The sequence below is a fragment of the Xiphophorus maculatus genome, chromosome 21 (genome assembly GCF_002775205.1).
Source record: "Xiphophorus maculatus strain JP 163 A chromosome 21, X_maculatus-5.0-male, whole genome shotgun sequence".
Classification (NCBI taxonomy): Eukaryota; Metazoa; Chordata; class Actinopteri; order Cyprinodontiformes; family Poeciliidae; genus Xiphophorus; species Xiphophorus maculatus.
The window spans coordinates 22509126-22531325 of record NC_036463.1 but is presented as its reverse complement, the minus strand read 5'-3'; the positions used below and the strand labels follow the sequence as shown (position 1 = coordinate 22531325).

Below are 22200 nucleotides of genomic sequence, written 5' to 3'. Positions count from 1 at the left end.
CATCTCTATCACTCCGAGTCATCTGAAATGAGGGGAGAGCTCACTGTTTGCCTTGCATCTATCATGCAGGGCTGGCGACAATAATCAATCTGACATGCCATCTGCCTTTGCTCCACAACCATCTGCATTTGCAATCACTGCCAGGCACACACACTCTTTTTTTCTTCCTACTCTTTCTTCTGTACCGGTTCTACCTCTCACTTCCCCTGTATTCCCCTCCGTTACCTCCTCAGATTTCCCTGCAGTGCTCTCCCTCTCAAAGCTGGTTCTGTTATCAAATATGCCACTAATTAATGGAATTGTACGGGGAGAATAGAAAGCAGATGGCTTCATTGCACAAACAAATGAAATCACATCCAAAACAGCGACACATTCAGCAACGATCAGCGCATATTAAGCCAGCTCACTAAACACAGCAAACTGCTATAAATACTAACAAGTGGAAACTGGCTCATAAGTATGAAAACTGATTAGATGTATCTGCAGTTTATGATTATGATAGAAAAACTGTCCCCACACAATTGACTGAGGGTGTGGAGACAGAATAAGACAGCAGCTGTTTTAACATCTGGTATACAATTACAGTATCATCTTTCCACTTGATTGTCATGCCAGTTTTTTCATTGACAAAAAAGTTTTGAGACTCTTGAACCAAGATTCAGAAAAAAAAAAAAAATCAGATGTAGACATTTGTATTTAGGGCAACAGTTGCATCAGCTGTGAGCGCAGGGGTTTCATCTCGCTTGCTGAGAAATTTATGCTAATCAGGTTGTGGCACCAACAAGCCAACAGAGGAATTGGTGCAAAGGCAGAACCCTCCCCTCATTATCGACTGCTTCAGCAGGAGCCGCTCTGATTGGGTGGGAGGACCCAGTGCTGCAAAGCCTCTGTGGCTGGATTGTTTACTGTCCAAGGTGTAAGTGTATTTCAAATCTGTCTGCTTTTTTTCCAGTCTCTGACATATCAGACTAATCTTTCTCATATATTAGTCCTGTTATGATCATATAAATTACTTGTACGTGCAAGTAATTTATGTGATCACAACACATTTAAAGTTTCCTTTTTTTGTTTCTTGAAGTTTATATACATTTCCTTAAAGCGATAGTATTATGTAAAATCAACCTTTTTGAGCTTTACATCATGTTATAATCAAAAGCATACATGCCATCTTGATTCTTTCACGCATGTTTGAGAAATCCTTTAGTCACCCATGGCAACCCTTCAGCTGTGCAAAACACCTGGGTGGATCTAGCCCCACCTTCAAGACACAGCTCCTCCCCTATGACTCTGACACACCTCCTTTAGACTAGCCAGTTGTAATTAGCAAACACCTGTTGGAACTGCACATCTGCTGAGTTCATTCTAAGAGCTAGTTCTCAATGAATCGCTGGTAAAAACATTTTTAAAGGGTTAATAGAGGAGCAATATTGTAGTGATGACTTACTGAAGGTGGAGTTTCAGAAGGAGCAGGAGTTTTTCAAAAGACAGAGGCCCAGTTATGATGCCAGATGTCTTTAAGTCATATTTGATGCGTGTAGCGTTTTTATAATAACTGACACATTTCTTGACACAATGAAAGGCAATGTGTCAGAAAAATATCCTTTTAATGTTTGCAGAATTGTTGCCTATACAAGCTTCTCAGAATAGTTTGTTGTAATTTTGGCTTATTCCTTACCAGGACAAGGGGTTGTTATTGTCTCTTAAAAACTTTACTATTATTGTCCTTCAGCCACTTCCTAACAAAATTGGTCATTTACTAAAGGCTCCACATACTCAGGCGTACTTCACTTCTTGGAAGCCTGCATCTACTCAAGACAGACTCAATACCAACATCCACTCAAAGGTAAATTTTTACACCCTGGTAAGCATACTTGGTGTTGCACAGTAATCAGTGCTCACGTTGAACTGTTTTACATGTGACTCCAAGCTGATAAGCTTGACAGTTGGCCCAGTCATGTGGATGAACAGCAGCTAGACTGCCACTCTCTGCTCAGAACTGACAGCTTCCCTGGTAGGGAAGAAATAGGACAAGCATCAATGTTGCAAGTTTGGTGCTCAGTGGGTGTTACTTCCCACTATTATTCACATTGTGGGAAATGAAGGAATTTGACATCAGCACGGGCAATGGGCATGCTCGATTATGAAATCCCAACTGTCTGTGGACAATGTGCGTAGGGTAGATGTGACTCATAGGATACACGCAGTACACCAAAGAATGTTGGAGCCTTGAAGTGTCACTGACACAATAAAACCACTTAGATAGACAAACTACTGTTCTTTCATTCTTTTTTAAAGGATTTATTGGCTCAAGTAGCCTTTATTTGATAGTGTGTAGACAGGAAAGTGGTTAATGAGAGTGACGGAAGACAGGTGTCAAAGGGCTTGACTTACCCTCATTCCGACACAAGATGGCACTGGTGTTTGACCCAATTACTACAGATGAAAACTGTGACACTTTTCAAGTTACAGTAGTCTGTGAAAATTATGCATTATTAAAGCTTTTGTGTGTACAGAATGAAATCACAGTAATTCATATTTTTAAATCATGTAGGCAATTTTATCATGTCAGTGACATTTTAAGGGTCATTGTCTAGTTATAATTTTGATCATATTGGCTCTAGTGGCCTTTATTTGATAGTGAATTGACAGGAAAGTAGAGAAGACATGTGGCAAAGGTCACCAAGCCGGGAATTGAACCTGCGACGGCCACGTCGAGGACTAGGACCTCCATATGTGGTTTGTGATTAACCCGTGCACCACCACAGCACACCCTGAGCTTTGGTCATTTCTACTGAAACTTTAACTTTATGGCTGATTTCTTAATATGGGGCTTCTTTTTCTTTGTATTTATTATTTATTTATGAAGCTTCTTGAACTAGTACCCGAGTCTGAATTGCATACCACAAACATGCAAATGGGTCAAAGGAGAATGGGCAGACTGGTTTAGGTTGACCAAAGGCAATAGAAGGTCATATTGTCATGAATCGTTGCGGTGAGGCAGATGCAGTGGACCCAGGTAAGATGAATAATGAACTTTAATGGAAGAAACTCACAGTCCAAACAACAGGCAGCATGCACATTAGACGGCAAGCGACGAGGACCCGACAAAGAACAGACACACAGGTGACACTAAATACACTGGGGGTAATCAGGGAACAAGAAACACCTGGAAGTAATCAAAGGGAGACAGGACAACACAGAGACTCAGAGACACAGGAAACTCAAAATAAACACACAGAAAAACATGGAACATGACACATATGATCTCATGTCTTAACCAAGATATGCACAGCACCATCTTTGAATGCTCAACACATAAAACCACAGAAACCTTTCAATATTTAAAAAAATTCTATGACTTCTGTCTTAGCTTCTGCTAGTCTTTGTGTCTGTATCAGATTTTGTCTTGCAGTTTCATCTTTCTCATCTTTCTTCCAAAGAAAGCTCACAGATACATGAAGAGAACATTTCAAATCGTCTCGGAAAGGCAGCACAGCTGTGAGGCACCAGTGCAAACCACAACAGCTTGGTTCAGCCCACAGCAGTCTCCCTGCCTGCTAATTACAGAGTACCTTTATCATATGTATCTGCACAAACACATCTCCAGATTATGTTCATACAGTCGTTTGACCTGTAAAAACATTAGAGGCTTTCTTTTAAAGCTTCAGTTGTTATTTTCCAAATTTATGATTTCTATAAATGTCAGCAGCCAAGCTTTTATCAAAAGTGACATGTTTTAAATTTAAAAGAGGTCATTTTTAGTGGAATTTGGATAAAAAACCTGATGTTCCATCACATTTAATGTGAATTTTATTCTCTTCATGTACAGCATACCTTTGGTATTATATTTACCCAGGCCAGCTGACACCATCCATCAGAGCTCTCAAATCCTTTTTTAGACTTTTTTAGCTTCAAATTTTGACATGCTGTTCATCGCAATCTAGGACTGCATGGAGGTTAGATAAAATAACAATTTTAGTGTGTCACCCTCAACTACACTTAATTGAACATTTCAAAATAAAATAAAAAATATCAAGGCAAATGTAATCTAACCTAATCAAAGGGTCCTGTCCTTTGCTCTACGCAGACAGAGAAGCTTGTCTAATGAATAAAACATTTGGGAGCGCTCCACCCCCAGATTGCAGTGACCACAGTTGTAACTCATCATCATAAGTGGAGTGTTAAATGCCAGCTGAGGTATCATCAGACTGCCATTTTTTTCCCTTTTTTCTCCAAAGAGTTTTTGCAGCACTAGTGGCTCCTATTTTTTTCTACAGTAGGCAGACAGGAAGGAGGGTGAGGAAGACATGCGGCAAAGGTCGTCGGGACCGGGAGTCGAACCCGCGACCTCCGCGTTGAGCACTAAGGCCTCCAAGCGTGGGGCGTGCTAACCCCCTGCGACACCACAGCACACCCTAGACTGCCATTTTTTTTTAACTGTCATGGTAAGAATTTCTGTTCTTTCTGAGAATTGTTCACATTATGACTAGTTTTCTTCTTTCTTCCTTAGTAAAATTTCTTTGTGATGAAGTGAAAGCTCACTGCTTGTTGTCTGGATGGTTAGAAGTCTAGACTGCCCCAAACTGGAAAAGGAGATTACAGGAACAACTTTTAAGACCTTTGTTGTGATAAGGAACAATCTAAACAGTCTGCAAACGTAACTTTTCAAGTCTTGACATATTCTGTCTGACACATGAGCAAGCAGTGGCCCAAACAATTCCTTTCTACCTCTGCCAGTATATGTAGAGTCGATCTGCTAGAAAGTGATCCTTCGCCCCGGTCTTGAGTCTCTTGCAGGCTGTGAAAGGTTTTGCTGTGGGATTATTCTGTCTTTAGCTCCACCCATCTTCAGCCATTAACCCCTACCAGCTTCATTGTCCCTACTGAAAAAATCAACAAAACTCCATGGTGTTGCTACTGATGTATTTTCCAGTTGGAAAGTTGTGCTCAAAGTTTTGTTTCCAATAAACATAATGTTTTGCATCTAGACAAAAAAAAAATCTGTTTCGGTCTAGTCCACAGGTGTCAAACTCCAGTCCTCAAGGGCCGGTATCCTACAGTTTTTAGATGTGCCACAGGTACAAACCGCTGGAATGAAATGGCTTAATTACCTCCTCCTTGTGTAGATCAGTTCTCCAGAGCCTTAATGACCTAATTATTCTATTCAGGTGTGGTGCAGCAGAGGCACATCTAAAAGTTGCAGGACACCGGCCCTTGAGGACTGGAGTTTGACACCCCTGGTCTAGTCTGACCAGATTGCTTCCCTCCACATTGGCAACGTCCCCTTGATGGTTTGCTGTAAACTTCAAACTGAACTTCTGGCTTTCTGTTTGTCACTCTTCACTAAAGATCTGATTGACTAAAACCTGCTTCTTGATTGTTTCGTCTCTAACTCATATGCTGTGTTCCTTTGTGTCATGATGCAGTGTTCCTTGACAAACCTCTGAGACCTTCACAAAGCAGATGGATTGAATTAAATCATACACAAAGGACTAATTAGGGGACTTCTGAAGGTTACACTATGTTATGTGAGAGTATCAGGGTCAGGGGAAGGGCACACTTTTCAGATGTGATCTGATTTAGAGATATCCTTTTTTGCTCCCGTTTTTATAAATGCCAGTTGATTAGACTGTTTTTGCAAATGCTTTGAGGAGGCTTCCGTCTGAGAGAGCCTTGATGACACATCATGATCCACTTGAGACAATGGGAATGTGAGTGTTGAAGAAATCATGACCTCAGGTACGTATAAGGCGTAAAATATTGCAGGAATCATTTTCTTTCCAGCAGTGTGCCAAGAGGTCTTTCTACATCATTACATTCTCTCCACTCCCTGTCGGAAACTCTGCTTGTGTGTAAGTTCTTATTAAGATACACAATGGTGTCACAAAGAAGGAGACATGGCTGGAAGCTCTTCCTTTGTGTGTCCCATTTCCTTATTATTCTTCCATTTATTGATGTATTATACTCATTCACATTGGCCAGGTTACTGTCTGTTTTATCATTTTACTCCTATTGCACAGTCAGCTGTTCTGAAGCGAGATCTGTTCCTCACTGAACCATCCCTTCATTTTTCTACATTTGCTCCTTGTAATTGTTTCAGGTTTGATACAGGAAGGAGGTAGAATGGAGGTAAGAAAGTGTCATGGTCCATTTGTTTTTTTCCTCAATCTTTTTCTTTCTGTTTCTGGGTTAACCTTGTCATTTCAGTGTCATGGCTCTTTATCTGGGATTAATTCTGAAAAGTTTATTTCTTCTTACATTATTATCTTAACCTCCTGATTCATTTTGGACAGAAATTGTAGAATTGCTTTGAGTTTCACACCTGGATTAAGTTTATGGATTATCTTCCTGTTTTTTTTTTTTTTGTAATGTATACAAACACCTTAGATTGCCCTTTCATGGGAAAAATCTACTTTTCTCCTGAATATCTTTGCCAATACCCTGTAAACATATATAGCTCAAATCCAAATCGCCCCTTTTTCTACTCAGCCTAAGATTGAAAATAAGCATTTATTTCATTTAATAGGGAGGAAAACCAAAGTTATATGTGGGTAGCAGACCTCAGCTCTAACAGGTGATAATCATATATTCCTGTTTAGCATGAGCACAATTTATTAGCATGTGATATTTGTGGACTATTGACTGAAACTACATGATAGCTGTAGTTCCCTAGTAACTGTACAGATGTGTCTGGAACCAAACACTGTTGTAGGTTGATTTAGGTATGAATTTTAATTACCTCTGATACTGTTAGCCTACAGCAAGTCATAGCCTAGATGTAGGCTGTAAGTACACTTTCAGCTCATCAAAACACTACTTATTCTGTTAATTCTGAAATTCCTTTTTATAATCTCCACACTAAGTAAATTATCAGATGTCAGAGCTAAATCATTCAAATCTTTCACATGAAAAAAATCTGTTAAAAACTTTCTGCACTTTTGTTTGAATTAGATTTTTTCATGTTGTGCTGAATTGTTCACAACTTGCTTTAAGTGTTGTATTCCTAATTATTCTATAACTATTTTGTCTTTTAACTCCATTTCAGCCCAGCGAGCTATGCTACACACACACTGCTGTTGTGTATGCATGGTTTGTATACACACTTTTGTATGCACTGCATGCTAACATGCTCCCTGTTTTAACAATAGTAGCAAAACTATTGTTAAAAACTACTGTCTCCTTGTCTTACTTGTAGACATCTCTTTATAAAATTAAATATCTCCACCACATTGTTTAATAAAAAACATTTAATACACATGGGATCGGTTTCAGAAATGTGTTCATCCACATGAACCCACACATGCCAGACCTATAGGGCAGCATTTCCCAACCCTGGTCCTCAAGGTACACTGCCCTGAATGATACACTGCCTGGCCAAAAAAAAGGTCGCCACCAAAAAATGGTCACACTCTCTAATATTTTGTTGGACTGCCTTTAGCTTTGATTACAGCCCACATTCGCTGTGGCATTGTTTCAATAAGCTTCTGCAGTGTCACAAGATATATTTCCATCCAGTGTTGCATTAATCTTTCACCAACATCTTGTATTGATGATGGGAGAGTCTGACCACTGCGCAAAGCCTTCTCCAGCACATCCCACAGATTCTCAATGGGGTTAAGGTCTGGACTCTGTGGTGGCCAATCCATGTGTGAAAAAGATGTCTCATGCTCCCTGAACCACTCTTTCACAATGTGAGCCCGATGAATCCTGGCATTGTCATCTTGGAATATGCTCGTTCCATTTGGGAAGACAAAATCCATTGATGGAATAACCTGGTCATTCAGTATATTCAGGTAGTCAGCTGACGTCATTCTTTGGGCACACAATGTTGCTGAACCTAGACCTGACCAACTGCAGCAACCCCAGATCATAGCACAGCCCCCACAGGCTTGTACAGTAGGCACTAGGCATGATGGGTGCATCACTTCACCTGCCTCTCTTCTTACCCTGATGCGCCCATCACTCTGGAACAGGGTGAATCTTTTGCCATGGTTGTTTAAGAAATGAGGAGTTACTTATTGCATCAGCTGGGGTTAAATAACTTGTTGCCAGCTGAAAGATAATCGCCTATGCAGTACTTATCCAATAGGAGGCTTGTACCCATTTGCTTAGTTAAATCCAGGTGGCAACTTTTTTTGGCCAGTCAGTGTATGAAGCCTAGGCGTAAATTCAATCTGGAAGACTCTTTAGCCCCACCTGCATCATCCAACCGGCGCTTCCAGCTCATCACCGCTGATTAACCAACGCTGGTCCAAATCCAAGTCACGACCATCTCCGATCGAGTTCCAGCTGAAAAGGATCTCCATCCATGGCATCTCTCGCTTTCCAGCAGAGCTCAATGGCTTGCAATCATGTCTGACTTCTGACGCTCTACCGAATTCTCCGGTCACCTCTTCTGAGGCCCCCAGCCCTTCCACCTTTTCCCAAGCTCGCCGCAGCGTTCGCATCGCCTCTCGTTCAAACTCTTCATCCCCCAACTCGATCCTTTGTTCAAGAGGCATTTCCCTTACCCCTGGCCTCCGGTCCCCTCAGGTAACTTCGCTCGCGGCTCTCCTGCCTCTCGGAGACTCTTCTCCTTTCCCCCCTCCACCTACCTCCCCTCCGCCTCCTCCAGTTAGCGGGAAAAGATCCTGCAAGTCATCCGCTCCCCCCGCCAAGCGACGCAGAGGGCGCCCCCCTCTTGTCAGCCAGCTTCAAGGTCCCCGGAAAACCCTCTTTCAGTTTCTGTTCCTTCCATCCACGCTCCGGACCCAACTCCAGAAGCACCGGGCCCTTCTTCACGTCTCCGATCTTCGTCCTCCCCTCCCGCCGATCAGACGCACTTCCTCGCTTCCGCACTTGTAGCCTCCATGGACTCCCTTCAGCGCTCCATATCCTCCCTCTCAGCCCTTCTTCACAGCAACACTCCGGACGCCTCCTACCCACCTGCAACTCCCTCCACTTCCGCTCTCGCCGCTCCTCAGTCTACAATTCCTTTTCTTTTCTTCCTCTCTCTATTTTAGCTCATATACTCCCCCTCCTACCCTGATTTCCCCCATTTTTCGTCTTCAGGCACGCCCTACACGCCCCAGTGCTCCCATATCTTGTCCAAGCTCCGTACCAAGATTCTCCAAGGACAATACGTTAATCTGGCGTCCATTCTGTTGCCCTCCCCAGAAGTCGATCAGCGCGTCGCCTCATCTGAACACTTCTCCGCCATCCTTAAAACTTCAGACCCCCGCCTCTCGAAGGATCTCTCAATCGGTCAATTTCTAGCCGCTTTTAGTGTCTACCGAGATGTCATCTGTTCCATTTACCCCAACCGCAGAGCTGAATTAGACACTGTTAAGGAATCATGGCTATTTTTGATGGTTTAATATAGTTAAGCTAATGCCATGTGCGTTTAAGTAGACCAACATTCCATTTGGACAAAAGCAGATGCAAGGCAGGAGTTCACAGATAAACATTCTTTTGGCAAGGCTGTAATTTAGACCAGCCATAAAACACAAAGCTCTTGAAAGGTTTTAAATTAGGAGGCCATAAAGAATATCTTCCCCGGCTCGCAGGTCAGAGGTCGGGGGTTTCTCAGGAGCTCAGAGTTGCATCTGGAGTTGACCACAACTTAGGAATCTTGGAAAACACTTAGTTTAATTTCTGATATACCTCTTAATATTAATAGCAATAGTGTGTTAGATTAAAGTATATTACCTAAGCTACAAATACCAATTTAGTAAAGGGAAATGTATTTGAAAATGTACTAACTATGACAATATTGGAACCCAAAAGGGAATGGTTTGAATGTTATGTTTTACAGGTTGAAAAAGACTTCTATCTCATTATTGTTTGCGATAAGGTAAAGATTCAAATCTTTGGAGAGGCTGACTGCAGAGGAGCAAGATAGGTTTTGTGAAAATAACTTATAACTTTAATAACTAGAATGACTCTTGATATTTGTCATTAAAACTCAGGGGAAGGTCTAAGTATTTGCCAAGGTAGCTCTTGGTTGGTCAAAACAGAGGTACGCCCTATTTGCATATATTAACAAAGAGAAACGCCTTCACTAGAAAAGGGAATGCTCAGTAATAAGAATTCAGACAACTGCCCTGTTTTGCTTTTAAGCATCAGCTGTCTCCAAAGGTGCCTTTGTTCTTATTCTTTTAATTCTTTTGTCTCAGGTAAAGAATGTACTTCTGTGTACTCTGAAGTTTCTTGTTAAATTCATACGGTGTTTTCTATTGAATTAAACTCTGTATTTTTGTGACGTCATCGTGCCTTGCCGTTTCCTTGCCAGCTGTGACGAGATCCGCTCGCGACCCGGCTAACAGGAGGAAGGAGAGCCATGCTTTTTCCAAAAATTTAAGCTAACTTAATAACTTTCCTTCTTAACAACACCTACCTAGCCCTAATCGCCGACCTCCACATGCGATACGGCCGGTCTTTATTCAACCAGTACCACAAAGCTTTTGCTACCAAAGCTGCAGCAGTCCTTTCCCGTTCCGGCCAGCGCCTTCGTTGGTCAGTTTTCGACATGGAAATCCTCATCTTGATCACGCAATCCATTTTATGTTTTCAGTGCGGCGCTGCCGGCCATCAGAGCACTTTTTGTCCTTCTCTTCCCTTTAAACATAATCTCTCCACTGCTCCGCCCCTGCAGCCCCTCATGAATTTTGGCCCTCTTGATCGTTATGGGAAAAAAATGCAGGTACCCAATAACATGCCTGTCTGCAATAAGTTTAACGAAAGTGTGTGCTCATTCCCCAATTGTGCTTTTCTTCATATATGTAGTCTCTACAGAGACGTACATCCAAAGTCCGTCTGTCCTCGCCGTCCATTTCCCAACAGAAGCCGTCGAGGTTCCAGGAATCAGTTTCTCGCCACCTCTCTACTCCTATTTTTGTCTCCGAATTAGCTACTCTTTTGCTATGCCACCCTGATCGCACCTTCGTTAATTTTCTAATCACCGGCCTCTCTCAGGGCTTCCTGATAGGCGTCCCTCCATTTCTCGCTTCTCCCCTCGTCATCCCTAACCTCCAATCAGCTCTCCACAAACCTTGTATAGTGTCACAGTTGTTATTGAAGGAAGTTGCTAAACATTATGTCATTGGCCACTTCGATTCCCCCCTTTCCCACTTTTTTGTGTTAATCCTCTTGGTGTCACAACCCGGAAATACTCCGGTAAAAAACGCCTTATATTAGATCTCTCTGCGCCCCATTTCTGTCCCCACCCTAGCATCAATAGTCTCATCCCTAAATACCCCTTTTCTCTCTACTATGCCATGGTCGATCACGCCATTTCGCTGATTAAATCTGCCGGGCAGGGCGCATGGTTGGCCAAAGCTGACATTACCGACGCCTTTATGATCTTGCCTGTGCATCCCTCCCAGTGGCACCTTCTCGGTGCTAAGTGGGACGCAAAATTCTATTTTTTTGTTCGCCCCACTGTTGCAGGAGTAGCCCCTGTCTTTTTAACATGTTATCTGAGGCCCTTTGTTGGATACTTCTCAACATTATTAAGCTCCCCCCTGTGCTACACCTTCTCGACGACTTACTTCTCATCGATCCCCCTCTTCAATCGTCCTATTCCCTTCAGAAACTCAAAGATCTTTTTGATCGCGTTGGTGTCCACATCTCCGAGGAGAAAACTACCGGTCCGTCAAAACAGTTAGAATTTCTCGGCATCTCCCTGGACACCGAGAAGATGCTGGCTTCACTACCGACCGATAAACTAGTTCGCATCCGTGAGATTTCCCAGTCCCACCTGTCATCCTCCGTCCTTTCTAAACGTGAGCTTCTCTCCTTGCTCGGGCACCTCAACTTCGCCATGCAGATAATTCCCCAAGGGCGTTCTTTCATTTCCAGGCTCCTGGACCTAGCTAACTCAGTTCCTTCGTTGCTCGATCAAGTCTCGCTGGATAACGGGTGTCGCTCTGACCTCTCCTTTTGGTCCAGACTGATCAACAGCTGGAACAGTATTTCGTTTTTCTATGACGACGTTATTCTCTCCGCTGACTCCATCCAATTCTATACAGATGCAGCCCTATCCGCCGGTTTCAGGGGATTCTTTCAGGGCAAGTGGTTCGCTGAGAAATGGCCCCTCTCAACTCCTCAGCACGAGTCGTCTGCCTATTACAAAATCATCTCCATCGCAGCGGCCTGTCGGCTTTGGGGGAGCTTGTGGGAACGCAAGCACATAGTGGCGCTCTGTGATAACGCAGCGGTCGTGGAAGCCATCAATAAAGGTCGCTCCTCCTCTACTTTCGTTATGCCTTCCCTACGCTGCATTACCTGGCAATCTGTTATTGACAATTTCATCTTATCAGTGTGCCACGTTCCAGGCCACTCTAATACCATCACCGATGCTCTTTCTCGTCTTCATTTGTGATCTTCCGTTGCCTCTGTCCATCAGCCGATCTCCTCCCGACACCTGTTCCCTCCTTTGAGGACCTAGTCCTGAAATAATTTCTCCTTCACTGCAATCGCTGCTCCGATCTGCTAAAGTGTATATCAAAAGCGGTCTAGCTCCTTCCATGCTCAAATCCTACTCCTTTGCCTGGCGCAACTTCAATAAATTTTGCTTATCTCTTGGGATACCCATCTTTCCGGTCCTTATAAACACCGTCGTTGCCTTCCTGACCCACCGTTTCGTTCATTTCGGTTCTAAGCACTCTTACATTCGCAGTCTCCTAGCCGGGATTAATTTCTTTAATCAACTCTATCAGCCTACCCCTTCTATTAGCCTCTTTTCTAATCATGTAATTAAGCTCTTACTGAAAGGTTTTGCTAATCAGTGTCCAGCACTCCCTGACGACCACAAACCCATTACTCTCTCTATTTTAAAGGACTTGCTCGTCACACTTCGCTCCAGCTCCTACTCTGAATATCTCAAGTCCTTTCTCTCCAGCTCGTTCCTTCTAGCCTTTTATGGAGTCCTTTGTCTGGGGGAGTTCACTACTCCCAATAATCGTTACGTTCCCCCCAGAGAGCTAGCCGTCTCTGACCTCAAGTTCCACCCCGACTATTACAGCTTAGCTCTGAAGCACTCCAAAGCTAAAGGCGCGTGTTCTATCATCGTGGCACGCATCAGCAGTCCTTTCTGCCCCTTTTTAGCCTTGTTCAAATTTGCTCTCCTTAGGCGCAAGGTTAGCTTCTCCTCGGAATCCCTCTTCCTCACTCCCTAAGGCAATCCTATGTCCGCTACCTGGTTCCTTAAACATCTCAGACTACTTCTCACCGCCATCAATCGCCATCCCAGTCATTTCTCCGGCCACTCCTTTAGAATAGGGGCAGCTACATCCGCAGCTGTTCAGGGAGTTCCCTCCACGTCTCTCCAGCAACTTGGTCGTTGGTCATCATCAGCCTATTCATCTTACATTCGCCCAGACCTCTCCTCGGTGCTGTCAGCACAACGCTCCCTCAGTGCCTAGGTAAGCACTGCTCAACTCACTGGTGGTGGTTGATTTACGTCATACGAGCTAGCGTTCCTACCCCATGCCGTGACCTTATTTTTCCCCCGCTTTTAAGTCCTTATTTTCAGATCTATTTCAGGAGTATTCTCACCTGACACCCGCTTTTCGACCTCTTCATCGTGAGTCTAATTCCTACTCCAGCATCCCGTTTCAGCAAGATGTAGTTCGTACCTCTCCTTTCTAGTCTCCTCTCTCCAATCTCATTTTATCTAACAACGTCCAACTGACTTCTCTCTCTTTCACCGCTTTACCACCTGTTTCTCCTTCCGCTAGCCCTCTCCTTATCCTGCCCTGCCCCATCTCCAGCTGGCCCGAACCCCTCTTCCCGCAGGATCCCTTGTTGGTCCCTATTTATTGGCCGCCAGATATCCCGTTTCAGAGCATTTCACCACCATGCCCCTCTCCATTGGCCTTTTTATCTAGCTGCTCCACATCTCCGCCCCGCAGCATCCCATGCTGATCCTGTTTTTGGCATCCCATCTTCCCAAGCCCTGCCACGTTCCTAGCTGATCTTTAATCAGTAGCCTTTTTCCTCGACCCGCAATATCCCTTGTTGATCCCAATCCTTCAGCATCCCTATCCTTCGCTCAGTACAGCTCACCATCCATTGCTCCGCTGGCTTCAGCTCGCATCTCCCAATCCCCCTCCCCGCCGAATTTTCTGCTCCATCGCCAGTTTTCTATGCCTTGTGTTTTTGTATCCCAAGCCCCGCGCTCTGTTCATCCCGAGCACTGTGCTCTGTGCTTCCCAAGCCCTGCGTTTTCTGCACCCCAAGCCCTGCGTTCTCTGCATCCCATGCCCCGAGCAGCTTATTATCCTTCGCCCCTCTGCGCCCCACCTTCCTTCCGTCTTCTCTCCTCCCCTTTCACCGTCACATCACCTCTTCTAGGCTCGGTCCCAATCTCGCAATCCCAGTCAGCGCAACTCCTCTCTCCTTTCACTTTCCCGCCTCCTTTCCTCCGGCCTCAGCCTGGCATCGGCCTTATTTTGGGGGATAACGTTCTTAGCGCAACCGGTACTTTCACACAAGCCTATCTCTGTCATGTCACCTCCTCCAGTTCTGGTTCTAACCTCGCAATTTAAGCCAGTGTAACTCCCTTGGTTGAACACTGTCCATCTCCTATTCTCCGGCCTCTACCTCGTTTTGGGGGATGACGTTCCGTTCAGCGTCCAGAATGTTCATCCGAGCCCATCGCAAAGTTTGCGATAATAGATGACCTCAGCCGGGGCCCGAGCGCCAAAGACTTAACTCATGTTGTTAATAAACTTTTCTAATTGTTTCCCTTTCTCTGTCTGAGTCTCTCCAGATTGAATTAGGTGTTTCCTTGCTTCAGCCCAGGTGATTTCAACTGACTTTTTTTTTCTTTCAAAATATTTTATTGTTATTTGGGATATTTTAAAACATAGTATTGCACAGTTGTACAGAATTCTTTTTTTTTTACTTTTCTTTTAATAAATACAATTTGTCAATTAAATTAAACTAAAAGAAGATAAGAGCAAGGATATTAAAACAAAATCTCTGTATGTTTAAAAGTTTAGCAGGACCGGTGTGACTCCTTGCAAAGTTCGGAGCAGTCCCATTCTCCCAAGCAGCACTGGTGCTCAGAGGGGAACTCCACCCTGAAGCTCCTTCCCACCTACCTCACCCGGAGAGCCAGGCTGCCGCTGCTGGGACCTCTGTCCGTGGAGCGCCGGCTCCTTCGTCCAAGGAAGCACAGGCGATTCTTCTTCTCTCAGCTCTGGATGTTTCTCTTCTCGATGCTGCCATTTGGATCACAGCCATGGGGGGCAACTGCCTGCGCCTGCTTACCAGCAAGTTTCTGGAGGTCCATATGGTGTCTTTGATGGTGGCTAGGGTGAGCCACATCTCCGCAAAGTCCTTTTTCGCTATTTTCTGGTGGCTCACCCCGTACAGCACTAGCTGTGCGTCGAGGACCTCCCTTGCTGGCAAGTATAGGAATTTTAAGGAGCCGGCCTTTGCCCACAGGTCCACAGCAGCGCTGCACTCCCACAGCAGGTGCCTCACCAACTCCGGCGCACCACAACCAGGTTGAGGGCAGGTGGACGTCGCCGACATGCCGCAGGAGTGTATAACTGCTCTGACCAGGAGGATCCCATGAGCCACCATCCATGACTGGTCCTGGAGTTTGTTTGGAAGGACGGGATGGCTCATGTTGCGCCAAACTGTGGTGGTATCTCTGTACAGGTGGCCGCTCACTGGAGTCACTGGTGATTTCAACTGACAGGTGTTGAATGAGGAGCATGTAAGCAGGGAAACATCTAAACATGCAGGGCAGTGTGCCTTGTGGACTATGGTTGGGAAACACAGCAATAGGGGGTAGTGTAGAACAAAGTTAAAACTTGTTAGCTAATCAGATTGCTTTAAAACAACCACAACTTCCAGTTACGAATTAAACATGGTGGCAGGAGAGTCACCTGTGTGGACAGATATACTGGTGAACTACTTTAAAATAGCATATTAAAAAGTAAACTATAGAGAATGGATTGATATTGATATTGGATGAAACATTTTAAGAGTGACAAAAAAACAAAAATTGTAGAATTCTATTAAGGTCAAAGCCTTTTTGTACCACTGCTGTTATTTATTTATATTTGTTTTGTTTCAGCTGTGAATAAATAAGTTGAAATTAGACATTGAATTTAAAAATTTTTGTCAGTGTGTGTGAATGCTTCTGCAACAAAAACTGAGTTTAATAGGGAGCCAATAAGCTTAGAGGGTGCTGTAAACATGCTGTATGTCATTCATCTTCGCTCTAATCACTTCTACATCAAAACGGTTCTTTTCAATGCCTACTTTGTGAAACATAATAAACTTGATGAATGATGGAGATCAGTTTCTGTCCTTTGCTGTGTGCTGTCCTTGGTGTCTCCTCTGTGGTTGGCTCTGCTGCATGGAGATGCTCCCACTGCACACAGAAAGGACATCTAATATATTTCTGTGTTACCCCACAGACAAAGACAGGAGACATAATTGTTTGGCTCAAGTCAGCAGGAGCAATCTTTTAAAATGTACAATGTAGTATCCACTTATTAACTGCTGTAAGTAACCATGACAAAAGAATGCGCTTGTTTTTCGTAAGAAAGTAGGGTTGGACATATCCCCCTCAGGCTCTTATTTTGAAAGTGAAAAAGACCAATAAAAATATATAAAGGTATAGTTGTTCTGGAAGCTTAATGCTAGCTTCCCCCTCCCGGACTCATGATTTGCTTGCAGAAAGTCTTGGAACAACATTCAGCTTTGATAAAGTCTTTTGTTCTGTGTGTGGCGCTCTGGACGATGGTGATTAGGCAGAACATCCAGCTGAGGCTGTTGGGACAGGAGCCAGGAACAACCATGGAGAACAGTTTCTTCCTTTCTACAGACAGAACGATGGGGCGTGTAGGAGGGAGTCAGATCAGAGTGTTTTCTCTGTTCTTCTCCAGGTTACAAGTCTGACCACAGAGATCATAGTTTCCCAACGGGAGCTCATCACACTGTTTGTAAGAAGATGTTGCATTAGCATTTGAAATATTTCACATAATTCCATAATATGGATCTTCCCACATCACAGTAAGCATGCGTAGCAAAAACATTCAATGCCCTTTATCACCACCTATTAAACTAGCTGATTTTCTACATGTTCAAAAGTCATTTAGAAAGTCAAAAACCTTTTAGTACTCACTGTGACCTGACTGATTATAGTCTTATTCATTGCTCTACTTGAGTTTCTACAACAGAACGTGAAAGTTCATGAGAGCTCTTTTCCAATGTGCACAGAGCATTATGTAATACTCCTGTCATACTGTTGCACATCTGTCCTACATTGTAGTGGTGGAGGGAAATATGATTCCAAAGGATATTAATGATAATGAAGCTCATTTAACACTCATTAGTTTAGAATAGACTAAACATCATATTCAGGAAAAGATAATATGCTATTTGATGAGTGTCAGGTTTGACACCTATTAAAGACAAGTTGAACAACACAGAAAAGACAAGAGAGTTAGATTCTTTTGTACTCGCGAGGAGAACGGACAGAGATGTGTTTACAGTTACAAATCTCCGACCGCTCTGAAACACATTTGTCCGCTCCTCTCTTTTTATTATCTTCAGAGTCCCTATCACAGAGAGCACTGCAACTCTAAAGGGTGTGGTCAAAGCATTTTAGTTGCAGTGCTAAATGGCAATCACTAACTAAACACATGTTATCTTGCATTAGAACACAGAGTAAAAACAGAACAGGTCGTATATCTTCAAGGCGACGATTCGTCAGCGATCTAACAGCTCAAAGGAAGAAGTAGTCCTGGTGAGCAATGAACCCCGTGAGCACGGTTATCACTGCTTCTCTTCAGGGAGGCCCTCTTGTGAAGACGGAGATAAAGTAGATCAAAACATACAGAAACAGTCTTTATGTTTAGAGAAAAGAAAACAATCATGGAACATCAAATATGAAACACTATTGTTATAAAGGAAACAACAAATATATGATAATATATACATTTCACCTAACATTCCCCCCCTTTTTATCACATATTTGTTCCAATTCTCATATCCCTCCAAAGGCAGCCACTTCAAACGATTTTCAGCCGGGAGTTCATTTTTAGGAACGCAAACATGCGTACACTCAGGGATCATATTCAGCCCACAGGTTAGGGTCTGGATACAGGTTAAGAGAGTCGTCATCAGAGTATTCTTCGTCAGGCTCAGGATGTTTTGCTAACAAAGGATACATCTGGGCCTTCTGGTCGTCCATGGGAGAGATTGCTGTGGTAATGAGACGGTTAAACAAGGAACGCAGGCAAGGAATACAACAACATCCACACAAGGTTAAAATTACAGCAAAGACTGCAATTGATACTAAGACAGAGGACACAAGGGTTCGGTACTCTCCCAAAAACATCCATCCATGCATCCCACATGGAAGTATTCACACCAGAGAGTTCTGTCATTTTGCCATTAAAGGTACGGAGACCCGCAATGGCCTTCGTCAGGCTCCCGTTAGCTGCTGTGTTTGGCAGAAATGTGCAGCACCTTCCTCCAAAGATAGCACACACCCCCCTTTTTCAGCTAGCAGCCTGTCAAGAGCAATGCGGCTTTGGAAAGCCATCAGTGAGGTAGCGGCCAGCTGCTCGTGCACCGCCTCGAAACCAGCCTGTGTCCAGTTGCCCAGTTTTTGCACGTTTGTAATGGATGTAATTGATTCTGTCTACGTTTTTGTTTATCGTACACCACCAACAAATCGAAGATTCAAAACCAGCTGAAATTTGGTCGACTAATTTATATTCATCAGGTACACCGCGAGGGACGCCGATGGCGTCGATGTACGTGGGATCATCATAATTTTTCCATGTTAGATCGCGTTTCTCTAAATGATGCCACTGCTGTGGCAAAATGCTAGATAAGGTGTGAATTAGATCTTTTGCGGACATAGGATAGACAGACACAGGTAACAATAAGGAAACTAATGCACAAAACCCTGTCACCTTCCGAGGTAATTTATCAAAAAGTCTGTTGTCACCGCACCACCACCAACATCTGCACGAGAAACAGGGTTAAAGTCATTGTTTACATTGATTACAGCAGTACACATGGTGTCTGAAAGATTTCCCAATCTTTTCCCAGACCCTGTTATATTTACACATGAGAAGTTACTCGGAGCTATCTTTAGAAAAAAAAATGGTTTCTTTTCATCTGCAGCTGTAAGGGGAAATATTGAATCATAAATCACACAGGTGCTATTAGGATTAGTCTTAGTCATTACTTCTAATAGACATTGTTTTGTAATGGTTGCTGGAGTCACACGAAGTAGAGGCCTTGGTTCCATACATACTACACAATACAACAGTCGTTCCCTGATGAAAACACAAAATAAAAACAAAAACAACATATTTACTCGCCATTTCATCAAAAGTGCATCAAACCTAAATTATCAAAATGTTATTTAAGAAATTTAACGGAAAAGTGAAACTTCTAAGATTTAAAACAGTAAAAGTGCTTATTTCTGGCAGTTTTAATGATTCTTTACAGCTACTAAAGACCCAAATTTTAGCTTCTCAGAAAATTAAAACATTAAAGACCAAAGAAAAAGGATTTTGAATAGAAATGTACCACAGCAAAATAATCTGGCTCTTCATTGAGAGCTGTATGCAAGCATATTACAGAAAGGTGAGTGGAAGGTTTTAATCCTGTCAATTAACCTTTAGCACGTTTTCTTGAACCAAAAGATCAGAACTTAAGGAGAAAAACAAATCAGTATCAACAAAAAAAAAAAAAACCTCGTCGAGTATTTCTGTAATTAAATTTTAAACAACCCAACCCCTCTGACAACATAACAAGTCTGAATATGGCCATTTCACGAATACACACATTATTAGGTCCTTTACAATACAATGAAATGTATCAAGTAAATAGTGATGATCAGTGTTTCTCACACTACGTTACATATTGTGAGGTAGGTGTGCCTTCATTCCACGGCAGTACTTCACTTATCACTACATATGCCTCATAAATAACCCTTAAAAATTCTTGTAATGAGTTTGTAGCCCTTCATATCTGCGAAACATCAAGAAATGAGAAAAACAAAAACAATGTGCAACAAAACTACAGATAAATGCACAGATGGACTAAGTACATGATCACAACTCAAAAGGCAGAGGAAAGCACTTTAAACTTTAGTTTCAGCTTAGAAAAGAGCATACAAAAGTTTTGACTGTTTGTATACTTGATTGTTTCTGAGATAAGTTAGGAAACTGTCTAAAAACACAAAGAAAACCTCAAAAAAGCCACTTCTAGTAGTCATTTGTAAACATTCATAAAAACTCCTTCTCCCATCCTACAAAAAGCTTTAGCTGAGCTGAACCAGGTGTTTATGTACAGATGTAGGAACATCTGCGATAGCTGGTAGGTGCAGCCTAAAATACCTTAAACAATAATCATTACATCAGGATGAGACAGAATGGAAAAAACAAAACAAAACAAAAACTAAACAATTATATAACAGAAACACTTCAAGTTGAAGCCCGAGGGTGGTAAACAGGACTTATTCAAGATCCACAAACACACGCCACACTATCTAGTTTAGAAGAGAAATATGCTACTGGTCTCATTTTATCACCATGTTGTTGAACCAGTACAGAAGTCATAAAATGACCTCTACAGTCTACCATTTGAACAAAAGGTTTTTTATAGTTTGGTAGAGCCAGTGCGGTGCTTGACACAAGGGCCTGTTTTATTCTGCAAAGGGCCTCTTCTGCTTCATCTGTCCAACTCAGCGGAGAGGACATTTTAAAATCTTTTTCATACATCAATTTGCTTAAAGGAGCCACAAGTTCTGCATAATTGGGCACCCAAGTTCGACAATTGTTAGTTAGTCCTAAAAAGGACATCATCTGTTTTTTGTTTGTGGTTTGGGGGCTTGGAGAATTGTTTTTTTTTTTTTTCTATCCTCCAATATGGTTCGTCCCCCTGCACTCAAATCATGACCCAAATATTTTACTTTTTCTTTACATAGCTGGAGTTTATTTTTATTGACCTTATGACCTTCTTCAGCTAAATGTTTTAAAAGCGCTAAGGTGTCTTGCTTACAGGTTTCCATGTTTGGAAAGGCTAATAAAACATCATCTACATATAACAAAATTTGGCTCCCTCCTGGGGGTCGAAATGTTGACATACTGGCACTCATCACTTGAGAGTAGATTGTAGGGCTCTCACAGTAGCCCTGGGGCAGTCTGGTATATGTGTACCTGTTCCCTTCGAAAATAAAGGCAAACCAGAATTGACTCTCCTTATCAACAGGTACTGAGAAAAAGGCATTACTGATGTCTACAACAGTGAATACCTTTGCATCTGATCTAAGGGAATTCAACAATGTGTGTGGGTCAGGTACACACGGTGCCCTCTGGATTACAGCATTGTTTACTGCTTGTAAATCCTGAACCATCCGCCATCCGACAGAAGGGGGCTGTTTTTTGACAGGAAAAATAGGAGTGTTGCACGGAGAATTGTCACACCGTACTACGACTCCTGCCTCAATAAGGTCTTCTATTACTGGTTTTATACCCTCCTGTGCATCTTTTTTTAAAGGGTACTGTTTCACCTTTGGCCTATATTCAGTTTTAGGTCGGACTTGCACTGGCAAGGCTCCCTTCACGAGGCCAACATCCGTGGGTCCCTTGGACCATAATTTATCAGGAATGTCCTTTAAGAGAACTTCCTCTTCTTCTGTAAGCAACGGATGTCAGTGTTGTCTAGAGTGCAAACGCTGCCCCTTTTGAACCCATGCTGTCCAAAAAAGTGCTTTTCTAGTTAACCCAGTAGACGCATTAGTTGCCACATTTGCGGAGGTTGCCACCCAATCAGTAGCAGCTTCTCCTTCCTCAACGACCCTGCCCAATTTATCCCACTGCTCACTTTTATGTTTAAACAGGGACACATGTGGAGGTGTCCATGTTCTGTTCAAAAATTTTAGATCCTCTGGGAGGCTCACTGCTGCCACCGAGGTGTGTTGTGTGTCAGTGTACAGATAGGTCACTGTTATCTTGGCTGGGGTGACCTTGTTGAGCCTGGCTTCATAGTTCTTATCAGGCCCCGGAGTTGTTTTAACCCAAAGACTGATGTGAAGACTCTCAGGAGATCTTTGATCCTGCGGGGCAGAGATGGCTTTACGCCCCTCCGCCAGAAGAGTCTGTGCAATGTTGTGTGGAGGCCTGTTAGGCACATCCAATGAATAGTGATAATATGGTTCCCCATATCCCT

At 43.1% G+C, this 22200-nt stretch overlaps 1 pseudogene; it reads left to right on the top strand.

Annotated features, from left to right (window-relative positions):
- The first annotated feature begins 6123 nt into the window (after window positions 1–6123).
- Window positions 6124–13157, top strand: LOC111606286 (annotated as a pseudogene).
- The last annotated feature ends 9043 nt before the right edge of the window (window positions 13158–22200 follow it).